Source organism: Thamnophis sirtalis, unplaced genomic scaffold, assembly GCF_051295495.1.
Source record: "Thamnophis sirtalis isolate CommonGarterSnake01/CBP01778 unplaced genomic scaffold, rThaSir2_p1.2 scaffold_10, whole genome shotgun sequence".
NCBI classification, from domain to species: Eukaryota; Metazoa; Chordata; class Lepidosauria; order Squamata; family Natricidae; genus Thamnophis; species Thamnophis sirtalis.
Genome location: NW_028261390.1, coordinates 37,843,927 through 37,864,877, shown reverse-complemented (window position 1 = coordinate 37,864,877; position 20,951 = coordinate 37,843,927).

Sequence of the window (20,951 nt, the reverse complement as noted above, 5' to 3'; positions counted from 1 at the left end):
CGCTGCTCTCCCTGCAGCCATTTCTCCCTCTTTCTCCTTTTTGTCCTTTCTCCTCCTTCCCCCCAAAAAGAGAACGAGAAGGAGAAAGAGGAGATGTGGGAGACAGTGGGATTGCTGCTTTCTGAGCTTGGTGGGCAAGGATCCCCCATCCCACCTCCTCTTAAGGAAAGAGGAGGTGTGGGGCTCATCGTGGGATCGCTGGTTTCTGAGCTTGGTGGGCAAGGATCCCCCATTCCACCTCCTCTTAAGGAAAGAGGAGGTGTGGGGGAGATTGTGGGATCGCTGGTTTCTGAACCTGGTGCAGCAAGGATCCCACTATCTTACTATTTTATTTTTATTTATGTACACTGAGAGCATATTCACCAAAGACAAATTCCTTGTGTGTCCAATCACACTTGGCTAATAAACTATTCTATTCTATTTTACTCTACTCTACTCTATTCATTTCTATTAATTCTAACAAGGAGTTTAGCTTCTCTCTCTTGAAAATGTAAGCCAGCATAAGGCATTATAATGCAAGCTAGCCTTAACTTTCAAACAGTTCATTTAGTGACCAAAGTTACAATGGCATTGAAAAAAGTGTCTGTTGACCATTTTCACACTTAGCGACCATTTTCACACTTAGTGACTGTTGTAGCATCCTCATGGTCACGTGATCAAAATTTTGATGTTTGGCAACAGATTCGTATTTATGATGGTTTCAGTGTCCTGGGGTCATGTTTGACAAAATATAAAATTTTTAATCAAGCCCCCCACCCCCCACCCCCCATCAATGGTGTCCCTCTTTACCAATCTGAAAATCTGGTCACCTTACCAATGGATCTACTATACATAAAAATTGATCTACTATACCAGCTATAAAGCCAAAGATGAAAGAAACAAATTCAGTAATTATCAAGAACAATTGTATAAATCTAAAGTTCTTATTCTTAATTTCTTTACCACACAAAAAGAATCTTGGAATGGTGAGTGTAACTTGCTGTATATAGATTGTTTATTCATTATTACAAGTGAATTTTAATAATTTCTTCAATGAAACATGACTCATCTTCATTGTATCTACCATAATATATCTTGATCATTATATGATCTTTAATTTTTATAATCTCAGTAGAAACTATTGTATAATAAAACAATAAAACAAAATCATATAGTTTACTACAATTTAAACATAATAAAAATGTAAATTGAAATGGGGTTACTCAGAATACCTACTTAGAATGATAAAATTTCTTTTATTTTCTCAATATTTGGAGATCTTCCTGAAATAGCTGCAAATTTTCTGGGTATGGCATAAATAGAATACTGTGCTTTTATTTGGGGCAGCAATAGAAACAAATTACCATGATTACAGAGAAAAGCTTCAACATTTCTAGCATTTAAAAATGGAAAAAGATATTTTATGTTCTAAATATAAATTTAAACTCAGTTATCTTTTATATGTGATCAGATTTTTAACCCCTCTTTTTAAAATATTGTATGAACAGTATTCCATTGTGGTTTTGCCATGTTCTATTTATTTATTGCTTTTTGATGAATTAGAAAAGTGCTCAATTTGATATTACCTTCATTTGAAGTGTTACATACTAGCTTCAACTATAGTGGTTTCCACCAAGGTCCTCTGTTCCGGTGGGAACAGAGGTTTAATCTCATTGGTCGAAGGGTCTGACAGCTCCCGATAAAAGGGCTGCTGTCAGACTCAACCTTGGTTGGATTGTTCTCACTTGTTGCATTTAATAAAGAACTGTTGTTACCGTTAGCCTGAGTGTGCCTATCCATTACCCGATCTAATACTGGCGATGAAGGTGGGATTGGAAGGCAACTAGGTGAACCAAAAAGAGTGTAGAAATCCAGCAAGTACATCCAGCCCAGAGCTCAGCGCGGCTTCGAGCAGCCATTTTTGAACGGCAAACTCAAAACGCCCTCAGGACACAAAATGGCCATGCACGCCCCACCGACTCACCAAGCACTGGGACTCATATATGCTACAGTTTGACTGCTTCCTCGAGGCCAACGATCCCATGGGCCTTTCTGAAGGCCACAAGAAGAACATGTTTCGGGGTAGAAGGCGGGGCTTAGCAGTGAGAAGACGGACTTTCAGGAAGTTCCTGAATGACCATCTATACCGGGGTCTTTTTTGGACGATTCGTTTGAATCTAAGCTGTCCCGTAGAGACAGTGACGTGGGGGGAACCCCAGTGGTCCCAGAGATGTTCGCAAAATCTCTGGGAACCTAAGGAAAGCCTTCCTAATCCAGTGACTTCCGGATCAGCTCGATGCTGACTACAACTGCAAAAGCCCAGAGAGAGCGAGTGGATATGAACATGTCGTTTGGTGTGAGTTTTAAATCCTTTTTTCTTGTTGGAAAGAGAACACTCTAAATTTGGAAACTTAGTTTAAAATAAGGCTGATAAGTGAGAAAAGCGGCGGCGATAAATGTTTGCCATTTGGAAGTTTATTTTTCTGTTCCTTTTTTTTTAATTTTTGGAAGCCGGGCTGGACTTTCCTGTAATTTAAATCGGCTTTTTGCGTTCCTTCTTTTTGTTGTCGATACCTTTAACTTCGAATCTAATGGGGCACTAAATTTTAAACTTAAAGTGCTTTGAAGATCTGGTTTTTTTTGTTTGTTTTTCTTCGTTGCCTTTTAGCCCTTTTGATGTTTTTTTTTTTAACAATTAGTAATTAACAAATGCCACGGAACGGACTAAAACAAGCTGTAAACTACAAATTACAAGCCAACACTGCCATCTTGTGGACTTGAACTTTGTTATTAAAATCCCCCCTGTAATGCATTTGATTTACGTATTTACGCAGCTGGGAACCTGTTAGATAAAACAGCAAAGCTGAGAGTGACCTTGGAGAGACTCTTATCTTAGGGGGGGGGGGGGAAAGAGTCCGGAAAAAATCATTTGTTTTAGCTTGTTGGCATCCTTTCATCTCCCAACACCATTTTCATATTATCTGCTGTGGAGACATCGACATTGAGTTTTTCTTTTTTGATCATCACCATCGACCCTTTGATCTTTTACATTTTTTTTCTTTTCTGTTTTGATTATTCTTTTTAACCTTTGGATCACCTCTTGACTATTTACATTTTTTCTGCTTTTTTCCCCCACTTGTAGCTGAAGCACCTCTTCTTCCCTTTTTGGAGGGGGGGTGTCTTCTTTTTCTTTTTTACTACTTCATATTCTCTTATTTATATATATATTTTCTATTGTACTCTTACTGCATTCCTTTCGTCTTTGAAACAAAAAAAAGTTCCTTTTTCTTTCCTTCCTTTTCTCTCCCTTCTCCCTTTTCCTTCCCTTTCTCTTTTCCCCCCTTTTCTTATCTCCCCCCCCTCTCCTCTGTGTACTTTACGTACTTAATCCACCATACTTATAACCCTCCACCCTCTAATACTAATTGGCTATGAGTAGAAAAGCAGCTGCCTCTGGCTTTACATCAACCCCTGCCCCCTCACCTGCGGGAGGCCAGAGGACAACACAGACGATGTCCCATCAGGAAAAAGAGAAGGAAGCCAACTTTGAAACACTTATACAAATGATGCAGAAAATGCAAGCAGGAAACGATACCCTTGTAAAAAAAATGGAGGCAATGGAACAACAAAACCAAAGCATAGTGCAAAAAGTTGATAATATGGAAGGAAAAGTAGAAAGTATACACAACTGGATGCTGAAATACGAAAATAGGATTCAAAAAATTGAAAATAAGATTCAAGAAGGAGAGAAGAAAACTGAAAAGCTAGAGATCAGACTAAGTGATGTAGAAAGAGAGAGCAGTGGAATATTAAGATGGGAGATGGACAGGTCTGAATTTTTCTTAAGATTTCAAAACATAGAAGAAGAAAAAGGAGAGGACTTAGTTCAGATAATTTCAAATATTTTGATAGACGTTCTGGGGATGTCCCAGGACCAAATAAAAGAAACAATTGATGAGACTTTTAGAGTATACACAAGATATGCAATGAGAAATGCTCTTCCAAGGGAAGTGCATGTAAGATTTACTAAGAAAACAATTAAATCACAAATCTTACAGAAATTGAGAGATAGAAAATTAGAATATAAAGGTAAGGAGATTGTAGTACTCAAACAAATTCCAAGAGAGGTGAGAGAGAGGAGAAGAGAATATCAATTTCTGACTAAAGTATTGATAAAAAAAGGTGTTAACTACAGATGGCTCATACCGGAAGGTTTACTATGTACTTGGCAAGGACAAAGACACAGGATAGATACAACTGAGAAGGCAGAAGCTTTCTACGAAGAATACTTTAGAGAAACAGCGGAGAAAGCTGGGAAAGACGATGCAGTGATACAAATACTGGAACCACCTGCAACCACGACCGAAAAAATAGAAGGAGCAGTAGGTGGAAGTGAGAAAGAAGGGGAGACAGGGAATGGGAGCCGCAAAGAAAAACGAGAACCTAGATCTACTAGAGCGATAAATCCTGTATATAAAGTATAAACATGGAAGAAAGAAAAATGATTACAATTAACATTAATGGACTTAATTCGGCAACTAAAAGGAAGAAAGTATTCCATAAATTAGAGAAATTACAACTTGACATAATCTGTCTGCAAGAAGTACATATTCAAAAGAAATATGAACATTTACTAACTCAACCAAAGCTTGGGAAAATGTTTTCATCATTGGCAAATTGCAAGAAAAGAGGAGTGGTCTTTTATATTAAAGGCAACATCCCAACAAAAGTAGTCTACTCAGAGGAAGAGGGAAGAATTTTGATGGTGGAAATTATGGATACCAAAAAGACACTCCTAATTGGAATCTACGCCCCCAATGAAAAACAAGATGAATTTTACAAAAAACTACACAAAAAAGTTTTGGAACTAGACTATGCTGATATTTGTATGATGGGAGACTTTAATGGCATTGTGAATCAAAATATGGACTATAAAACACATAAAACAAAAAAATTAAATAGGAAGCTTCTGCCGAAATCTTTTTTCAGGATGACAGATGAACTAAATCTAAAAGATATATGGAGAGAAAGAAATGCTAAAAAAGAACAATATACCTTCTACTCAAATAGACATTCTTCATTCTCTAGAATAGATATGATATGGGCCTCAGCGGAGTTGAGCTCCAACATAAAAGAAATTGAGATTGAAGCAAGTACCTGGGCGGACCACAATCCAATTTTAACTAAATGGAAAGGCCAAAGGGCAAGATCTAGATGGACACTAAATAACACTATATTGAAAGAAAAAGAGTTTGTACAAAAAATGGAAAAAGAGCTAGTCCTTTTCCTTAAAGAAAATAGGAAAGAAGATACGTCGTTGCAGAATCTCTGGGATACAATGAAGGCTGTTATCAGAGGTTTGACAATAGATTACACAAGGAAGAGAAACTCAAAGAAAAGACAAATGCATAAAGCTCTAGACAATGACTATAAAATACTTGAAAGAGATCTACAGAGAGCTCCACAAAAAAAGATATTAAAATAAAAATGGACATAATTAAACACAAAATGGACCTATTAGAAAAGGAAGAACTGGCACAAAAAATTAGAGGTGCCAAACAGAATTATTTTGAAAATGCGAACAAACCAGGCAGGTGGTTGGCATATAAGATGAAAAAAGAGAGAGAAACAAAGAAAATACTTCAACTAAGAGATAAACAAGGAGAAATTCAGTATGGAAATACCGAAAAAAAAATATTATACACGACTACTACGTTAAACTCTTTGAACAAGAGAAGTGGAGGAGGGACGAGTCAAAAAGTATCTACAAGATGCCAATCTCCCCCAGGTACCAGATGAAACTAGAACAATGTTAGAAAGTAAAATAACAATGATGGAGCTAACAGAGGCACTTAAAAAACAAAATAATGGGAAAGCCCCAGGACCAGATGGCCTATCCGTGGAATTCTACAGAACATTTGAAGAAATATTGACCCTCCCACTCCTACGAGTCATGAATGAAGTGATGACTGAGAACCAAATACCGAAGTCATGGTCAGAAGCGTATATCACATTACTACCCAAGGAAGAGACTGATTTAACACAAATCAAGAATTATAGACCAATTTCTTTATTAAATTCAGACTACAAGCTATTTGCATCTATACTAGCTGAGAGACTTAAAAAATACTTAAATGGCTTCATCCATTCAGACCAAAATGGCTTTTTACCTAAAAGACAAATCAAAGACAATATGAGAATAATTTTGAATACCTTGGAATACTATGAGGCCCACCCAGAAAAACAATTGGCACTGATGTTCCTCGATGCGCAGAAGGCCTTTGATAATGTGAATTGGCAGTTTATGTTTTTGCAACTGGAGCAGATGAACTTTGGCAAGAAATTCACTCAAAGTATACGAACGATATACCAGAAACAAGCAGCAAAGATAATGGTAAATGGAGAACTAACAGAACCGATTGAAATAAAGAGAGGTACAAGACAAGGCTGCCCACTATCACCGCTACTCTTTGTCCTAACACTAGAGGTCTTAAATAGAAAGATCAGAGAAGAAGAAGAAATAAGAGGAATGAAAATTAAGAGAGAAGAGTATAAATTGCAAGCGTTCGCAGACGACTTAGTTTTTATTCTTGAAGATCCATTAGAAACCGCACTCAAATTGTTAGAAAGAATAGAGGAATATGGAGAAGTAGCAGGCTTGAAAATAAACAAAGATAAAACAAAGATCATGACAAAGAATATCCCAGCTACACAAAAGGAACAGTTGTCAGAAATGTTGCAGATTCAAAACACAAGTAAGATTAAATATTTGGGGATACATTTATCACCTAGATGTAGCACTCTTAAAGAGGATAATTATACCAGATTAAAATGACAAATAGCAATCGATTTGGAGAAATGGGAAAACTTGCATTTATCAATGATGTGAAGAATTTCTACAATTAAAATGAACATCTTACCTAGAATTCTATATCTGTTTCAGACAATCCCAATCAGACTGGGTAAGGATTTTTTTCTAGATTTAAATAAAATAGTTTTGAAATTTATTTGGCAAGGGAAAAAAGCTAGAATAAAACTTAAATTACTACAAGATGTTAGATCAAGAGGAGGTTTTGGGTTACTCGATTGGGAGCTATACTATCAGGGAGCAAACCTGATGTGGATTAAGGAGTGGATATCATTAAAAAACTCTAGATTATTGAACGTAGAAGGTCACGATTTGCTGTTGGGATGGCATGCTTTCTTATGGTATAAGGGAACTAAACCACATGGTTATTTTAGAAGACATTATATAAGGGAGGCGTTGTTGTTAAATTGGGAAAAGATTAAAAAATTACATTATTTAAAAATTCCAATCTGGACATCAACAATTGAAGCATTTTCGTATCCGATAATACATAAAAAGGAACAAACAGTTAGATATACAGAATTATTGAATACAGAGGGTGAGCTCAAATCTAGTCAAGAGTTGAAGCAAGAAGGGATGGAAATGAACTGGTATTCATATGTACAGATACAATCTAGATATAATGAAGATAGAAAAACTAAAGGTCTCTATAACAAAATGACTGAGCTAGACAAAATTCTAACAGGTACTGATGAAAAAGTAATTAAAAAACTATATGGATATTTATTGGAGTTTAAATTGCATGAAGAACAAGTTAAAGAAACTATGATTGCTTGGGGAAAAATTTTTAAGTATGGGATTGATTTAGAGAATTGGCAGAAATTGTGGTCTCAAAATTACAAAATGACAATGTCTACTGCATATAGAGAAAACTTGTATAAGATGTTTTACAGGTGGCATCTACCCCCGACCAGAATCGCAAGAATGTTCAAGAATAAATCAGAAAAGTGTTGGAAATGTCACCAGATACCTGGCTCATACTACCACATGTGGTGGACTTGCACTGAAGCCAAAAGATACTGGACTAAAATCCACATGTGGTTGGAGAAAATGATACACAAACAAATAGACTTTAAACCAGAGGTCTTTTTATTGGGAATTTTACCAGAAACCTACAACAAAGACTTAAAATATTTGATTGTAAATGTGTTAACAGCAGCCAGAATTGTATTTGCAAAAAACTGGAAAAATGAAACAATACCAAAAGAGGAAGAAGTTATTCGAAAAATAATGGACTGTGCCGAAATGAGTAAATTGACATTTGAAATTAGAGAGCAAGAGGATGAACAATTTTATAAGATATGGGACTTGTTTTATCAATGGCTAAGGGAAAAAAAACAAAATTTTGGAAATGAAAAATGATACACTTATGCCTTAGTTGGAAAAAGTAAATGATGATATAATTATGCTGTGAAATAATTCAACAATGATATAAGGAAGTACTAATATAAGGTCTGGTGATATAATGTATAAGGTTAAGAACTTACTATAATGATATTTCGCTGCTGATAAGGCAATTCTAATAGGGGAACAAATGAAAACTGGTATATATAGGCAGCGATGCCTTGTTGAACAATGAAGGAATAAGATCTCTGTTTGAAGGTATGAAATGCAAGGTTAACAATGAATAGAAGTATACTCTCTGGGGGAAAACAATGCTAATGTTAACTGAATATATATTGTAGAAGGAAAATGAGGCCTTTAGTCACATTAGAGGAAATATCTGAGATGGTAAATATTATTTGAAGATGTAGATGTTAAAACAACCGTAACCAAACGACATGCTGCATGTGATGATGGGTTTCCCCCCCCCTTTTTTGGACTTTTTTTTGTCCTTTTTGGCCTCCCCCCCTCCCCCCACCCTTTTTTTCTTGTTTTATTTTGTTGTTTTTTGTTTTTTTAAACCCTAGCTTATTGTGGTGTTTATTAAATATACAACAGAGAGATACGGGATGTATAAACTTAGTAGGGATGCACCTGTGATCAAACGACATATTGTATGTGAAGATGGGTTTCCCCTCCCCCTTTTTTTTTCTTTTTTTTTTCTTTCTTTTTTTTCCCATCTTCTCCCTTTCCCATTGTTGTCTGTGTAAAAAAAAATAAAAAAAAGAATTTTTTTTTTAAAAAAAGAAGAACATGTTTCTCGGTTACTGTGGACGGGAAGTATTCGAAACTGCCAAAGACTTGTTAGAATCAAAGCCACTACAACCGGTCGCTGGGTCCATGCTCCAGCAGACGCTGAGAACCCACTACGCTCCCAATACATCTAAGCATGTTCACCGGCAAATGCCAAATTAACGTGCCAAGGGTTGAATTCCTAGGGTACCTAATCGACGGCTCTGGGATTCACCTGACCTTGAAAAAAATTAAAGCAATCCAGGACACCCCTACACCTCACAATCAAACCGAGCTACAAGCGTTCCTTAGGCTCCTTAATTTCTACAGCGTCTTTCTTAAACAGAAAGCCACCATTGCTGAGCCCTTACACTGTCTCCTGGCTAAGAATGCAATGTGGTCCTGGGGCAAAGCCGAAGCCACTGCATTTGCTACGGTAAAAAGACTTCTCTCAGCAGACACTTTCTGATGCAGTACACTGGTGTTGCCCTGTGACGCTTCACCATTCGGTGTCAGAGCCGTCCTCAGCCACCACATGCCCAACAGAACCGAGGCTCCAATAGCATTTTACTCTAGGACCTTGTCTGCTGCCGAGCAGGACTACAGCCAGCTGGGCCGTGAGGCTTTGGCTGCAGTGGCCGGAGTAAAAAGATTCCATGAGTACCTATATGGCCGTGATTTCACACTCATTACAGACCACAAACTGCTACTGGGCTTACTGGCTGGGGACCGTCCTACCCCTCTGTCATTATCACCGCGGATGACCAGATGGACCATCTTCCTTCATGCCTACTCCTACTGTCTCATCCACCGACCAGGCTCCACTCTGGGGCACGCCGATGCCTTGAGACGCTGCCCGCTACCAGAACTCCTTGCTGACCCTTCTCCCGAGATGCCAGTCCTTCTCATTGACTGCCTAGAGACTGGTCCTGTCTCATCCAGTGACGTTGGCGGTCACTCTGCAAAGGACTCCACCATCAAACAAATTTTGAACTGGGTGTGGATGGGGTGGCCCAAGGTGCCTGTTGGGTCTGAATTCAAAATGTACCACTGTAAACGTGACAAGTTACTTGTTGTAAATGGCTGTTTGGCATGGGGGGACCAGGTCGTTGTTCCACCCAAACTGTGCATTGCAGTATTAGAGGCTTTACACGTAGGGCATCCTGGAATTGTCAGGATGTAGTCTTTGGCCAGGAGTTACGTGTGGTGGCCTAACATGGACAGGGAGATAGAAGAATGGGTGGCTACCTGCACACTGTGCCAGGAGTCCAGACCAGCTCCTCCAGAGGCATCAGCTAAGGAGTGGGAGTGACCTCAAGCACCGCGGTCTAGGGTGCACATTGATTTTGCTGGCCCAGTTCATGGATAGACATTCCTTGTAGTTGTGGATGCCTACTCAAAATGGCTAGAGGTAGTCCTGATGACTTCCACTATGGCAGAAGTGGTCATCAAGGTACTACGGAGACTTTTCTCCACGCATGGCTTGCCCGACGTCTTGGTCTCTGACAATGGGCCCCAATTCACGGCCATGCAATTCGAGACCTTCTTAGCAGCACAGGGAATCAGACATGCCCTAGTCATGCCATTCCATCCAGCCTCCAATGGTCAGGCGGAGAGAATGGTGAGATCTGCAAAAGAGGCCCTCTCTAGAATGGGCCTGGGAGATTGGCAAACACAGGTTGACCATTATCTGCTAATGCAACATATCACACCCAGTGCCACCATGGGGATAAGCACCTCCGAGCTTCTCATGGGTCACTGGCTAAGGTCCCACTTAGACCGGCTACACCCAAACTATTCTGTCGCAGGGTAGAACTCCTGACTAGGATCATATAGGTTGAACCTTATTTCAACATAGTTTAGAAAACTTATTTTAGGATCTTGGAAAGAGAATCTGTCCCTTTTCTGAAGTCTGATAGTTTGGAAGGAAGAAAAATGTGTCATGAAAAAAAGGTGAAAAAATAAATTAGAAAAAGGAAAGAATGATGTCAAAAGACTAGGGAAAATATCACCATGATATAGCAGCAAAAAATATAATTGAAAAACAAATATACTGGTTCATTTATAAGTTAATTGAGTTCATTGACAAGCTATAAACCCTGAATCTAGTTCATAGTGAAAGAATTTGAAGCTTATGTGTCTTTGTATCTTTTAAAGATTGAAATTACACTAATCATCAGTTGATATTTGATACAAAAATTCAGACTGGCGCATGTGTGAGGAATGGAAGATGGCTGCTGGAGTGAAACGCTTGAGCTTCGTGAGGAGAGAGGAGCAGAATTGAGAGGGATGGAGCCCCTTGAACTCCGAATGGAGAAGTCCCCTGCGGAGGTGATCTATTAGACAGTCCAGGGGAGCGTTCTGGCTGGAGGGGGTCGCGCAAACACTCCCTAGGCGCCTTGAACACCCCGAACCTTTCCACCTTAGGCTGGTCTGCGGCAAAGACGGCGCTGAAGATCGGCTCTTTAAACTTGGCAGCGGCGGCAGTGGCAGCGTTGAGATGATAAGCCTAACGACAAGCCTCTAAACTCCTGGCTGCTAGACTTTGGAAGGAGGAGCGGGGGAGCACTGAAAGGGGGATCGCTCAAGCGGCCCCTGGACCCTTTGGACACTCCGGAGACCTTCCCATCCCCCATGCCGGCTACGGAAAATGGCGGCGGCATTTTGAATTTGCTTTGGCTTCGGCGTTTCCAAACCTAGCACTGGTGGCAGCGACGGCGTTGGGACGGCAAGACTCCGGCTTCTGGCTTTTGAAGGGAGGAGTCCCCTCCGTGAGACCACCTATCAAGCAGAACGCTGCGACTGTAATGCTGCGGCCTCAGCTGTTTGGAGGTCTGTCTTGGGGGCCCCTGGCCCTGCTTCCGCCGCCCTGACTGCAACAACCGCTGCTGTGCTGTTGCTGGGTCAGGGTTAGGGCTAGGGCTAGGGCTAGGGCTAGGGCTAGGGCTAGGGCTAGGGCTAGGGCTAGGCTTAGGCTTAGGCTTAGGCTTAGGCTTAGGCTTAGGCTTAGGCTTAGGCTTAGGCTTAGGCTTAGGCTTAGGCTTAGGCTTAGGCTTAGGCTTAGGCTTAGGCTTAGGCTTAGGCTTAGGCTTAGGCTTAGGGTTGGGTTAGGGTTAGTGGTAGAGTCAGGGTTAGGATTAGGGTTAGGATCAGGGTTAGGGATAGGGTTAGGTTAGGGTTAGGGTTAGGGTTAGGGTTAGGGTTAGGGTTAGGGTTAGGGTTAGGGTTAGGGTTAGGGTTAGGGTTAGGGTTAGGGTTAGGGTTGGGGTTGGGGTTGGGGTTGGGGTTGGGGTTGCTAGCCCGATGGTCCGCTGGCTCGCTGATGCCGCTTTGTGAACACCGCGGCTCAGCTGTTGAGAGGGATGTCCCCCCCCTTCCACCCCCCCTTCCATCGGGGTCACAATCCTTTTTAGTTGGATCTGGATTGCCAGGGGGGCTGTGCTTTGGCTGCTGCAACCCCGGCCATTTGACGATTATGACCGGCCTTTAGGGTTTCGCTGCTGTACCCATTGCTACCCATGGCCATTTTACCTTTCGGCCATCCTTGCCCCTGCTTTCATCCTCCGGACCTTCATCTTGGAGTGAGCTGGGACTCTTGAATCTATCTCCGGCTTCACCAAGGTTCCCGTTCATTAAGAGAAAGCAGGGGACAAAGAGGACATGGGCGGGGAGCTTGTTTCCGCACCTCCCTCCAACCGACATTAACTTTCCTACCACTTCGGACTTTTGGACTTTGTCCTCCCTGCTGGACTCCTCAGAGGAGAAGATTAGGAATATCAGGACTCCCTCCTCCACATTGGTACAAGTTTTGTACGAACTTCTTGCATTGCTGCGCAATTTTTAACTTCTATGGGGAGTGCATGTGATATGTGTGTGACTGAATGAATGAACCCACTTTTTTATTAACCTATCATTGTTGTACTCTGTGTTTTTTTTAAATTGCTACATGGGGATTGCTTGGGTGAATGGATGGGTATGTCTGAGAGGACAGGTACTATAACCTGGTGCCTCCTTCACTGAGTGCTATTGCAGAAGTGTTAGGAGGCCCAGGCCCAATCCCAGTCTTAGAATGCTTGATTTAAATGGCCTGCCAGAGAAAGCGGCAGCTATGGGGGGGAATGGGGACTACGGACACGGGAGTGGGCCGGAACATTATGGTCATGAAGGGGAGGGGCAGGTACGGCGGGAACTTCAGGACTAGCCATTACCGGGGAAGGAGGGTCCGCTACATCACAGCGATCCCTCCTTCCAGCCCTATTAGTTCCACTCCAAGGCCAGATGGTAAGAGTTGTCAGGGCCCTGGACTCAGGCTGTTGTTGCTAAATGCCAGGTCTGTGGTTCACAAGGCTCCCCTCGTCTGGGACCTAATATTAGACGAGGGGGCAGACCTGGCATGTATTATTGAAACCTGGCTGGGCCCGGAGGGAGGAGTCCCCCTCACTGAAATGTGCCCAGAGGGATTTCAGGTGCTTCATCAGCCGCGACCCCAAAGAAGGGGTGGGGGAGTGGCTATCATCATCCGAGGGTCTTTAGTTCCTCATAGGATCCCTGCTCCGGAGCTTGTCGGGTGTGAGTCCCTGCTGGTGGAGTTGGACCTTGGGGGTCAAGTGGGCTTGTTGTTAATGTACCTGCCTTCCAACAGTGTTGCAACAGCCCTCCCCTCGCTCCTCGAGTCAGTAGCCGAGCTGGCGGTTGAGTTCCCCAGGCTTATGGTACTGGGGGATTTCAACCTGCCTTCGCTCAGTGATCACTCTGATGGGGTGCAGGAGTTCATGACTTCCATGACAGCCATGGACTTGACCCAAGTAATTTGGGGTCCGACTCACTCAGCAGGTCACACACTTGACCTCGTATTTCTCTCAGAGCAGTGGAGACGTGATCTAGATTTGAAGGGTATTAAGATCTTGCCCTTTTCATGGTCTGATCACTTCCTACTGAGGCTCGACTTTCGGAAACCAATCCCCCACTGTAGGGAGGAGGAATCAATTAGGTGGTTCCGCTCCAGGCGTCTGATGGACCCTATGGGATTTCAGACGGCGCTTGGAGAAATACCTGACGCTCTCGTCCACAGTCTGGTGGAGGCCTTGGTCGCTGCTTGGAATATAGCGGCGGCGGGGGCTCTAAACCAGATTGCACCTTTACGGCCTCTCCGAGGTGGCAGATCCAGGAGGGCCCCTTGGTTTACCGAGGAACTCTGGGAGGTGAAGCGCCAAAAGAGACGACTAGACCACCGCTGGAGGGCCAGTAACTCTGAGTCAGACCAAGCAGTGATGAGAGCCTATGGCAGAGCCTATCTCGTGGCAATACGGGCGGCAAAATATGCGCATTTTGCTGCTCTTATTGCGTCCACTGAATCGCGCCCAGCCGCCTTGTTTAGAATAACCCGCTCCCTCTTGAAAGGGAGGGATGCGGATGACCCTTTACAAGGTAGAGCTGAGGAGTTTGTTCAGTTTCTAGCGGATAAAGTCGCTCGGATTCGGACAGACCTGGACTCCAATTGCTCAGAGCCAGCCGAGGTACTGGGGGAAGGTCTTGAGCAGAATTTATGGATTGAGTTTCAACTTGTCACGCCTGAGGAAGTGGACAAGGCCATGGGAGCGGTGAGTGCCTCCACTTGCATACTGGACCCATGCCCCTCCTGGCTGGTCATGAACAGCAGGGAGGTGACACGCGGCTGGATCCAGACAATAGTTAACACCTCTCTTCGGGAGGGATTCTTCCCGCTCCTATTAAAGGCTGCGGTGGTGAGACCCATCCTGAAGAAGCCGTCTCTGGATCCAGCCATCTTGAGTAACTACCGTCCAGTCTCCAACCTCCCCTTTGTAGGGAAGGTTGTCGAGAAAGTGGTGGCCTTTCAACTCCGCTGGTCCTTGGAAACCGATTATCTGGATTCCTTTCAGTCTGGATTCAGGCCTGGCTACAGCACAGAAACTGCTTTGGTCGCGCTGATCGATGATCTCTGGAGGGCCAGGGATAGGGGCCATGCGTCTATCCTAGTGCTCCTTGACCTCTCAGCGGCCTTCGATACCATCGACCATAGTATCCTTCTGCAGCGGTTGCGGGAGGTGGGGGTGGGAGGCACCGTTCTTCGGTGGTTCTCCTCCTACCTCTCGGACAGGCCGCAGTCGGTGTTGGTCGGAGGGCAGAGATCGACCCCTAGGCCCCTCAATTATGGGGTGCCACAGGGTTCGGTCCTGTCCCCCCTCCTATTCAATATCTACATGAAGCCGCTGGGTGAGATCATACGTCGGCACGGGATAAAATACCACCAATACGCGGACGATACACAGCTGTATCTGTCCGCCCCGTGCCAACTCAGTGAAGTGGTTGAAGTGATATACCAGTGCCTGGAGGCTGTCAGGGTCTGGATGGGAACGAACAAGCTTGCTCTCAATCCCGACAAGACTGAGTGGCTATTGATGCTCCCTCCCAAAGATTGGCCACTTACTCCATCTCTCAGGCTGGGGGGTGAAATTATACGCCCCTCAGAAAGGGTTCACAATTTGGGAGTCCTCGTGGACCCGCAGCTGACTCTAGAACATCATCTGTCGGCTGTGACCAGGGGGGCATTTGCCCAGGTTCACCTGGTGCACCAATTGCGACCCTACCTTGACCGGGAGGCCCTTCAAATAGTCACTCACGCCCTCATGACCTCAAGACTGGACTACTGTAACGCGCTCTACGTGGGGCTGCACTTGAAGAGCATTTGGAATGCAGCCGTGCGAGCGATTGTGGGTGCACCTCGGTGCACTCACGTTACACCTATCCTCCGCGAGCTGCACTGGCTGCCCATTGGTCTCTGCACACGCTTCCAGGTGCTAGTCGTTACTTTTAAAGCCCTACATGATATCGGACCTGGATACTTGAGAGGCCGCCTCCTGCCAATTACCTCCCTAAGACCTATTAGATCCCACAGACTAGGCCTCCTCCGAATTCCATCTGCCGGCCAGTGCCGACTGGCAACTCCCTGGGGGAGGGCCTTTTCTGTGGCTGTTCTGGCCCTCTGGAACGATCTCCCCATTGAGATCCGGACCCTCACCACTCTTCCGGCTTTCCACAAAGCCACTAAGACCTGGTTGTTCCGGCAGGCCTGGGACTGTTGATTTTCCAGCCCCATCCGAGGTTGCGACTGTTGTTGTATTTTAAATTGTTTGTCTTTTATTTTCTTATTTGTATTCCCTTCCCTTTCTGATTGTTAGCCGCCCTGAGTCTCTCGGGAATACGGCGGCATACAAACTGAAATAAATGAAATGAAATGAAATGAAAGATGTTATGCAATGCTAAGAATTATATGGAAACTCCACTCAGTGAAGCAATAACTGTTCTGACTGCTTTAGATTTTAAAATCAATGGTGATTTACATTTATATCTTCACTAATAATGTATGTTATATATTTTTGAAAGAAGGACTGGTAGAGTCTTTGGAAATAGTTGATAAACACAAATTTTCCCTTTTATTAAAAAATGAGCATAAATCAAGTCTGAAAAACCATCTTGCCTGCATTATGAATCCTGCCTTCCTTGCACAGTTCTATCAACTGTTTCATAAATCCAGAACTTTTAAGTAACCTTTTTAATGTATAAGGATCAGCCAAATTTTATCTTTTTGGCTGCTTTTAAAAAGTGGGGGGAGGGAGTTTTGCTTGTTTGCAGTTTATCATGTGGGGTGAACCCAGCCATTGTGATTTATAAACATATTGCAGTGACTTTGGAGAACTAAATATATGTTTCAGATGTTAACAAAAAGACGTTCAAGCAGACCTTAGCTACCTGGGGAAGTTATATTTATATACCCATTTATCTCTCCTAATGGCATTATAGAAATATAATTTAGTTCAGGGGTGGGTTGCTGCTGGCATTACTGCTGGTTTGGTGCACAAATATTTTTGCATGTGCTTCACTCGCACGCACACCAAATGCACACTCTGCACACATGCGCATTTGCACCTAAAAAGGTCTGCGCATGCGCACAACATTAGAAAAGGAAAAAATACTTTTTTGCAATGAAAATTGTTCTGTGCATGCACAGAAACAAAAATGAAGATGGTGGCACCTATGGCGCTGCCGATAGAACTGGTTCAGGGCGTGGCAGGCCGAGTTACTACCTACTCAGCCAAACCGGTCCAAACCGGTAGGAACCCACCTCTGGTATAGTTGTCCTCTAGTACTCAGGGTACACAGAATTTTCAGAATGAAAATATCATACTCTTTTTATTCTGTGCTGATCATCGACCTGCAGTCTACAGACACTTCAGCTGACTGGCAGAGGGCACCACACAAGAACCCCAGGGGAGCAAAATTGCAGATGAGGGTCACACAGTTTAAAATTTTATTCAAAAGAAATTCTTCATAACTCATACAAATGCAAATGTAACACTGTTGTACATTCCGTAAATTACCTTGTCTTTTTTTTTCAGGCTCCCATGTGAAGGGTTACATGCATGCTGCAGCATTATTTAGGCTTGTGTGAAACTCTCTCTCTGTCAAAAAAAAAAAAGCTATTTAGATGAGTAACAGAGAGAGGCTGTCCTCATAAAATAAAATCCAAAGCTCTTTATCAAAAATATTTTTAAAGAATGTGCATGCTTATTGCAGATTTTTCAAATACTGCCCACCTTAATGAGAAGGGAGAATAGAGAAGAGCCTAATGCCAGGAAAGATTGAGGGCAAAAGAAGAAGGGGACAACAGAGAATGAGGTGGCTGGATGGAGTCACTGAAGCAGTAGGCATGAGCTTAAATGGACTCCAGAGGATGATAGAGGAGAGGAAGGCCTGGAGGAACATTTTCATGGGGTTGCGATGGGTTGGACACAACTTTGCAACTAACAACAACAACATTGCAGATTTTAATTGCCTATAGATTCTTATGGCATTTTGTACAGTTTTCTGGAAGAAAAGCCTCTTCTGATTTGGAAGTACAAAGAAAAAATTATAAGGTAGCAACTTCAGAAGACAATCCATGAAGGAAAAGAAACTCACCAAGGAGTAGTTCACTGTAAAATATTCTTAGGTCAAAACATTTTTCCTTTTTATATGATAAACTTTTATTTCAATCTACATAGGTTTTTGTTTTCTTCTTTTTAATGTGACATAGCTACATATTTCATTAATGGAAGCCAGTGTAGCATAGTAGAGTAGTTAAGGATGTGGGATGGGGTAGGAACATGGAGATTTAGATTCTCATCTTCCCTCAGGCACAAAACCAGGATGGCTGACCTGGAGCCAATAACCTTTTCTCTCACTAGAGTGCAGCCCTATAAGAAGTTGACTGATAAACAAATCTAACATTGCTATGTTATACATTGGTAACTTCACTATAAGAACAATGCAAGTGCAATGCAAAAGCAATCAGACCTTGTAATCATGTGGAACAATGCTAAAAAAAACAATATGTTTTATTGATATTGAGCAGATGGAATGCATTTTATTAATAATTAAATACCAATCATTTGTATTGCTTCTTGTCTATTTGCTTTTGTTTATTGTTATTTTAATCTACTATTTTGAGCCGCCGAAAATATCAAGGGTTGAGGGATAGGGAATCTTGGACCTCCAGGCAAATAGCAAACATGTAATAATAAAAATAGTTCTACTAATATTTGTCTATTAGCTCACTAAATATAATTAGAATCATTAGGAATGATACATGTATTCTTTTTCTTGAATGTAACAAAAATGGGAAAGACAAGAACAAATTGATTTGTGTTCAATGATTATCAAATCTATGAAATGAAATCTAGTTCATTAAAATCAATCCAAAATTAACATTACTGGATGCTGTTAACACAAAATCTTCTGACAAATAGTCAAAGTAAAGTAAGAAAGTTTTGATAAATGTATTCCAGGATAATTTTAGGAATAATCACTACAGTTGCCTTCACACCATACAATCACTATTGCTGCTACAGATTTACTAAATATGGTATGAGATGAAAAAAGAATTATCTGGAATGTTAAGAAAAAGAATTTCTAATAAGCAAAGTTCATTGTTTCATTGTTGAAACCTAGCTATCAAATCTAAATACATTTTGAAACCATCCCAAATTCATCCTCCCAACTTCAAAGAATTACATCTGTCCCATATGTAGTATGTGAGACACATGGAGAAGAAATTATAAATCTCATACATGATTTTTAGAAGATGAGCGTGGTTTTTTTTTACAGATACATATATCTGAGTGGACAGCCACATGCGATCTCCCACAGCCAACTCTGGCACCACACGTCAAGACCTATCCACCACCCTCTTGTAGTCCTACGTCGTTTGATTCAGATAGCAGCGCACCACTTGGTGGACAGCCTGGAGCTCAAAGAGGAAGTCATGCGCTGCGGGAACCGGGGAGTCGACTGGAGTAAGAGGGAAGAAGCAAAGGTGATACCCGACATTAGCCATGAAGGGCATCGTCTGTGTAGAGGTATGCTGAGAGTTGTTAAATGAAAAATCTTCCACGGCCAGGTACTCCATCCAGTTGAACTGCTGCTGATTCACGAAGCAGCACAGGTACTCTTCCAAGATCCCAATCACCTTCGCCGTCCCCCCCCCGTCAGTTTCGAGATGGTGCACCGAGGACAAACAAACCTGGACATCTAGAGCCTCCATCAGCCCTTTCCAGAACTGGGCCGTGAATTGTGTCCCATGGTCTGACACGACCCAGTCGGGTAGGCCGTGCAGCCAGAAGACATGCTGGATGAACACGCAGGTGGTAGCGCAGGCTGTCAGCAATCTCTGACAGGGGATGAAATGTGCCATTTTTGTGAGCATGTCCACCACCATGAGGACCATGGTAAACCCTGAATATGGAGGCAGTTCTGTCAGGAAGTCCATGGATACGGCACCCCAAGGCCTGTCCAGGGTCAGCAATGGCTGAAGCAGCCCTGGAGGAGGTCCCGTCACTGACTTAGCCTGCCGACACTATATACAAGAGGTGACGTACATCTGCACATCATGTCATAAGCAGGGCCACCAGAAAGTACGGGAGACCAGGTTCAATGTCTTGAAAAGGCCAAAATGTCCCGCCGCCAGATTGTCATGACACTGGGAATAAGTCCACAGAGGGGCCCTGCGGGCACATAGACCTGGTCCCGGTACCTCAAGAGATCATTGTCAAAGGTCCACAGGGAGGCCAGCCCTACCGCTGACCTCCATTGCTCCAGCCACTCGTCACACCGCTGTGCATCCCATATCTGAGACCGTAGGTCCATGGGCTCATGAACTGCAGCAAAGGATTCGACAGGCAAAACTGTCCAGGGTGGAAGCGAATCTGCAGTGTCAGAGTACTCCGGTTTCCAGGACAGGGCATCTGCCCTTTGGTTTTGCACACTCGGAATGTAGGTCACCCTGAAGTTGAACCGGGCAAAGAACAGATGCCACTGGATCTGGCGCTGGTTCAACTTGTGTGCCATTGTCAGGAACTCTAGATTCCTATGGTCTGTCTGGACCTCGACTTGATGCCTGGCCGTCTCCAGGTGATGCCTCCAGGCCTCAAATTCCACCTTAATGGCCAGTAACTCCTTCTCCCAGATGGTGTAATTGCGCTCGGAAGGATTGTTTTCATGAGAAGAAAGCCCAAGGGAAAAGGGTACCGCCAGGGGCATAAGCCTGCAGTAACACCAAGCCCACCGTGATGTCAGATGCATCTGCTTCCACCACAAATGGACGATGGGGATCAGGGTGCTTCAGGATCAGCTCCTTCGTGAAGGCGTGCTTCAGGGCCTCAAACGAATGTTGCTCAGTGGGCCCCCAGTGAAACGGCACTTTCTTCTGCAGGAGTCAACTGAGGGGCACAGTCAGGAAAGCAAATTTGGGGGTGAAGGTCCGGTAATATTGGCAAACCTGAGGAGTCTCTGGACATCCTTCACTCACAGAGGAGGTTGCCAACTGTGCAATGCCTCTACCTTGCCCGGCTCCATTGCAATTCCTTCAGGGGAGATATGGTGCCCCAGGAACTCAATGGTAGTCTGCCAGAACTGACACTTCTCCAGCTTTGCG